The sequence below is a fragment of the Buceros rhinoceros genome, unplaced genomic scaffold (assembly GCF_000710305.1).
Source record: "Buceros rhinoceros silvestris isolate BGI_N320 unplaced genomic scaffold, ASM71030v1 scaffold5256, whole genome shotgun sequence".
NCBI lineage: Eukaryota > Metazoa > Chordata > Aves > Bucerotiformes > Bucerotidae > Buceros > Buceros rhinoceros.
In genome coordinates, this window is record NW_010415688.1 from 82812 (window position 1) to 89447 (window position 6636).

Below are 6636 nucleotides of genomic sequence, written 5' to 3' on the forward strand. Positions count from 1 at the left end.
CTTGCAAAAACACTTTTTCACAGCAGAAGCTGCATCTCCACTGGATTCATGGCTAATAATTCCATATAAGATAGACAAGACCTGGAAGGCTTGTGATAAAGTCTAAGCCTATAGAACCAGAGCCATGGTGGTAAACAAATCCAGTAGTCTTTCTCCCAGGTTACAGTGGTCTGCTTTCCTGGGGTAAATCACAGTGCTTTCAAGGGAGTGGAGAGGCTGAAGCTGTAATTACAGTGCCTTTGTAAGACACTGAGCTCCAGTCCAAGAGGAGCGAACGGGCCCACATCAGAGCAGCAATTGTCTATGAACTATCCTCTGCACCGTAAGAAAAACACTTTAGCCGCTACGCAGAGCAGAGTTCAGGTGCAAACCAGCACATGCATATTGCAGATAACCTGTAAGCCTGTGCAGCCCACCAAGTTAACCCAGTTTACTCTCAGGTTTTGAAATCCTGCTATTGTATAAGTATCATTTCCTTCCCAGTTGTTATTTTGAAGTGAACCAGCTAATCTTTTCCATACAAAACTGAGCAAATGCCTTAAAACAGATTGCTCTCAAAATGTGGCATAGGTGAAGGTTTATTCCTTATCAACCCAGCCTGGTCCTAACCAGCCTTCCAACAACATCCCACCAGGTCTCATACTGACATATTCCTGCCATAAGCCCTCCTGGAACATCCCTTGTTATGGAAATAGCACTCTAGTGGTCTGCAAACCCCCATGCCTCTGAGGCTCCAAACAAGATTAAAAAAGCAAAAAATAAAACCAAAAAGCCACAGAGGAAAGCAGTTCACATCTTAGAGCCAAGGGGCCCAAAGGAGGCCAGAAACAACAAGTACTTCATCATGTCCATACAGGCGGAACCACCAGCCTGCTGGAAATGAACCACCTCTGAGCAGGGTGCAAACAGGCCATTTTTCCTGAGGACCAGGTGTCATTCCTGGGGGTGGATGTGTTTAGCAGGATAGATGCAGCCTCAAGGGAAAGCCTAACACGGGGAAATAGGCAAACCAGCCTGACAGTACGGACACATCTGTGCACATGCAGACCCCAGGTGAGCAGCATGCCCCATGCCCCACTCATGCTGCAGCGCTTTGGTAGCCTGTAAACTGCCTGAAAGCAGCTGGCTACAGCACCTAGAAGCCCGCTGGCCTTGCTAGGGCGCCTGGAGTCCTGCTGGCTACAGAGGGGCAACCTGGCAGCAGGCATGGCCACACTTGCTGGCTCCAGGGCATAACCGCAGTTTTGAAGGCAGCTCTGTAGAGTCAGCATAGACGGCTCCTATGAGCCTGGAGCCCAGATCTCTAATCAGGAGAATAACAGCTTTCTGAGCATAACAGCGAGCCTCTGTTCCTTCCAGAAGCTGGTCATCACAAAGCACACAAAGCACAATAGTTTCTCACCCTTTTTTTTTCTTTTATGTTTAAAAACTAGTTCTGAGATAGGAAGCAAATATTAGCTAAGTAAAGACAGTTAATTGGTTGGTTTGGCAATTTCTGATGTATTTCTGTTAGCACATGACCTCACAGAGGCAATAGAGGCTACATTTCTATTCCTAGTCAAAGGATAATTATTACTAAATAAAAATATATTATTTGGATTTATGTTGAGCCATTCATCTGAAAAATAAGTCAGACTCATTTTTTGCATTTTAAAGGAGAGAAACTTTATTTACAAATCATGCAGGAAGGTTGCACATATTTAGGAATTTCCACTTAGAAAAACAGCACAATAAAAGGATTTTATCTTTGTAGAGCAGTACTTCCCTGTTGTGCAACAGACCTAGTGGGCAATCCAGGGCAAAGTCCCTGGGGCACAGACCTTCTCTTTGATTTCAGGGGGGGTTATACATTAAATTGTTTCTGAAAAAACCCTTTGTCTCTCAGAGGCCCGTTCTGCAGAGCCATTCTCAAACCCAGCCTAACTTAAGCATTGCATTTATTACAGCAAAGATTATTGTGATTTTTTTTTTCAACAGAGAGAAGGATGATTCAGATCACCAGCTCCCTAAAGCTGCTGTCCTGGTCCAAAACCATTGGAGTAAAATGATCATGCTTGGTAGTATGAACATTATCCTCTACATCTCAATTTTCCATCTACACTTGGAAAAAATAGTATTTCCCTGCCTCAGAGTCATTTTTTGATGTTAGATGCATTAAGGAGAATAAGTGGCACTCAACTACTACAGAAAGAGGGACCACATTAAATGTGCAAAGATAAAGGCAAAAGAAAGGATATAACTTGTCTCAGCTTACTAGACCAATGACAGGATGAAGAATTGAATGTAGGTTATGTGGTTTTGGTTCTATCTATCAAACAATCATCAACTAACATATTTATTCCAGCTGATGTGGCAAGTTCAAATTCTCTCTGAACTGTTCAATACGTTCCCCGGACAGCCGTATGACTTACGCCTTCTTTAAATAAAAAGAAGATTAAAATGGGGCGTTGGATCTAATCGTGCTAACTTGGCAGAATGGTTCAGGCAGAAAGTACTGCACTGCACGTTATATTTTGCAAGTCTAATGTAAAAGTGTTTCTACTCTTTGCCTGCAGACACGATAAGACTCCAAGCCTCGTGGAATCAGCATTCCAGTGCATGTCGTCCAGTATCCTGTATGCTGTGGATTTAGCAAAGCTTGCCTGAAGCTTGTTAAATCCTTCCTTCCACCAAACTATGTATTTCTGAAGTAAAGTCAAAAAGATGGAGGAAATATTACTACAAATTCATCCTTCGATACAAGAACATAACAGCTAATACTCCCATTTTTTCCAAAGGTGGCCACAAAATGTTTTTTTCTGAAGTCTGGGCTTCTTTGGTTGCAGGATCATCCTCTAGTGAAACAAGGAAGTTAGGGTGGGCAGCTCTCTTTGGTAAGATGCTGTGTAACAATTGACATGAAATATTACTATTTCACAATATCAATGTTCGACACAGGTGTGTTCTGCTCTTTACAAATTAGGACCACTTTTCCCCCCTCCAAGTAGTTCACATTCTTATGCAATATATTTTAGTGTCATCTATCAGAAACCCCGTCTTTGTGGAGGATAGTATGCTAACACTTTCTTTTAATCCCTTTATCAGTAGAATGTCAGGTTAGTGTTTTAAAAAACATCCCTCTGGGCCACGTCCGAAAGCATGTGAGAAATATCAACACCTAATTTAAAAAATGGTGTTAGCAAGGGCGAGCCTCAGTTTTCCAATACTGTAAAGGGGAAAATGCAAAATGAGAAGCTGAGTAATATTTGCACAGAGGGAGAAATTTCCTTTACAACTTTAAAAATGCCACTGACACAAACTGAGCTGACTGCCAAAACTGAAAGAAAATTATCAATAATGTCAAAAAAAAAAAGACCTTCACTAAGAAAGACATAAGAGGAGGTAGACAGCAGGTGAGGCACATGCCAGACAGAAGGATGAGAAATGATTGGCCACTAATTCTGTGGCTTGGCAGAAGAGCTCATTACCCTGAAACTAAGCAACCTAGAGAGTCTTGATTCTTGGATAAATTAATTGTGTCTAGCCATAATCTGTCTGTGAGTTCAAAGCCAAGAGAAATCAAGGAAGCATAGTTCTGGTCTGTAAGAAGGGGAAGACAACAGTCAGAAAGGAGAGAGGATGGCAAAAAGGAGAGAACATAGGTGAAAACTGGTACATTTTGTTACAAAACATCACATGAATAGTAAAATCCAGAAGAGGCATAGGTGCGTACGTATGAAACATGGAGAAGAGTATCAAAATACACTGGAGTGGAGAGTAAGAATGAAATCCTATTGCAAGGACACTTAAGGAAAAGCAATAACTTCTTCATTAAAAGAAACAAGAACAAAACCAGAAAGTAGGGTATATTCGTACATCACGGCATAGCAGGGCAGAAGAAAACATCTGGAAGGAGGATCAGAGGTCAGTCAGGCTAGAAAAGAGGTCTACTGTTGCACTGGGATTAAGACAGATTTGCATGGATGGCTACCCATGTCATGTGTATAAACGCAGGAGAAACCTGCATACAAGTGCTTCTGAGGAAGCAAGAATAATTGCCTAACAATAACCTGGGGCAATGACAAGACAAGGGGCATGTTATTGCTGACAACAGATAACTGCTCCTTCAAAAGGCATCTCAGAAACAGAGCCAGCGTGACAATGAAGGGAATTACTTACTTTGGTATTATGTTGCAGATAAACCAATCTTCAAATGTAAAAGTTGACGCACAATTAGGAAAGAGCTCAACCTAATAAGGGTTGTCTTCTCATCTGAGCAACTATTTAGCTGAAACTCTCAGAATCTTGCATTTAGTTCCTGATCCTTCCCCTAAAAGCGTAACCAATGTGAGAATACCTACTCCTTCAGAAAGACTTATCTTTCATACATATGTCCCCAGTCCCAGGGAACAAAGGAACATGGTCTGGACATGGTCTGAGTCATTACTACCAATCATCTCAACACTTACAGGCACCTATATAATAAAGACTTAATACAGAACTGTCTGTGAAACATCTGCTCCACATATCACCATATCACAGGTCCCAACAATGAGACCTTTATTAAAAAAACAAAACCTGTTTCTCTAATGCCCAAGCATGCGTCTGGTTGCTGAATATAAATACAGACACTTGGCCAGAGGGAAAAGGCTCCCAGCTGCCTTTATGGCTCTGCAGGTTCCAGGCAAGCTACTGCCTCTGTCAACTCACAGAGCAGCACCAGCCTCATGCACCAACTCATGCTGCCCCAACAGCTCAGTGAACGAGACAGGTGGCTAGCCGAGCTAGGAGGTAGCAAACATTTGGTAACCACTTGGCTAAACGTGCACCCACCACACTGCAGAGTTAAGGGACGGGAAACAAAAAGTCTCCTCTCTCACAGTAAGCCCACAGCTGAATGATGTGGTCTTCTGCTTCTGTTTGGAATCTTGACCGGGGCTGTGTTGACCAGCTGAAGAAGGAGATGAGACAAATGGGTTTTCATGACAGTTCTTCTAATATCTTCCTTCTCATAGAGACAAAGAGGATCTTTTTCCCCTATGTGGCCAAAGCAATATGTAAAGTGCAACATGTTCAATCATACCAAAAAAATTAATGACCACTTGCTTTTCAAAAGACAAAATCTTCTGGGCTTGGCGGGTCCTCCTTTAGATCTTCATCTTCAGCCAGATACCACAACGAAGAAGAAGTGGAAAATATCTGAGCTGGAATAAGAGGTGAGGAAATGTGTAGACTATCAGCTGGATACAGCTGCAACTTTATTTAGCCATTAGCATTGTGAATATTTTCACATTAATATTGGATATACCTAAGGAGGCTCATAACATGTATTTTAAAGGCCTCATTGCTCCCAGGCACGGAGGATATTCTCATGTCTGTCCTGTGGCATGCACACAGAGTTAAACTGACCCTACACCTACTCTGCCTCCTTGGAGTGATGCATCATCAGAGCATTAACATACCCAGGATCAAGATGTGGCCATTGTATCTTCAAATCACTGCGGGACATAGTCATGCCACATCCATATGTGTGTGAGATGGGCTATATAGGGACTTGACTATGATCAGACAGACTGGATGAGCAGTCCTTCACTCTGGGATCAGTAAAAAGAAAGATCGCACCCAGATAACACTCAACCCTGGAAAAGAAGTCATCATTTGGTTTTATAAATTATTCAGTGTTCTATTTTGCTGTACCTGTAGACATGGACATATGTGCTTTAGGCTTTGCAAATGGACACAATAAGCGGTTCTGACCAGACACATGCTTTGCATAATGGTAACTGCAAGCAATGCCAAAGCAGCCCTATTCTCCTAGAAATAAATAGATGGACCACGGGAGAATGTACATATCGGGCAGCGTGAAGGAGAGTCATGCTCAGAGATGTTCTCTGCAGCTGATTGACCTGAACTGTAACTCTAGTGGCAAGCCAGATTTCTGCAAATCTCAGGACAGGATAGGCTCTGCAGTAGCTATTACGCAATTCAGCCTGGTTCTCAGAACAAATTAACATACCTGCTTTCAACTTTTGAGACAACCAAAACAAAAGAGGCCACATAAAATAGAGAGGCCCAAGCAGCCCACCCTCTCCCTGCCCTGGGGCCCCTTGGGCAAGGAAACCTTTCCTACCGTAATGCTCACGCTGTAACGTGCACACTGATTGCTTTCCCCACTGTTGACTACTGCAGGCTTTCCATAGGCTCTGGAGCTTATTAGTCAAATCCAGCCTCAGCTGCAGTGGGCTTAATCCAGTCATAGAGAGAGCACAGGTAATGACCCCTCTATTAAGGCATTTACCAGGGCAAATACCTCTTTTTCATTCCTTTGTAATACAGCCAAATTTCATGTGTCTGAGCTCAGCACTCGCCTCTTAAGACTCTGGAGGACCAGAACAATTCTTTGCTGCTGTTGCTTTGAGAACAAGGTTAAAGGAGAACAGACAGTACTCCTGAATGCTATTTTTTGGCAGAATTCTGAACAGCCTCGTTGGCTTTCAGAGGAACCTGACGTTCAAATGAACCTACTGCAGGGGCTAAAAAGCTCTCTTGTTGATCTCTAAAAAAATCCAATCAGATTTGGCCAAGTTATAAATTCACCTTCCATAGAAAAGCGTCAAAGACACTATGCAAGGGCACTCATACAATGCTGGGGGGAAA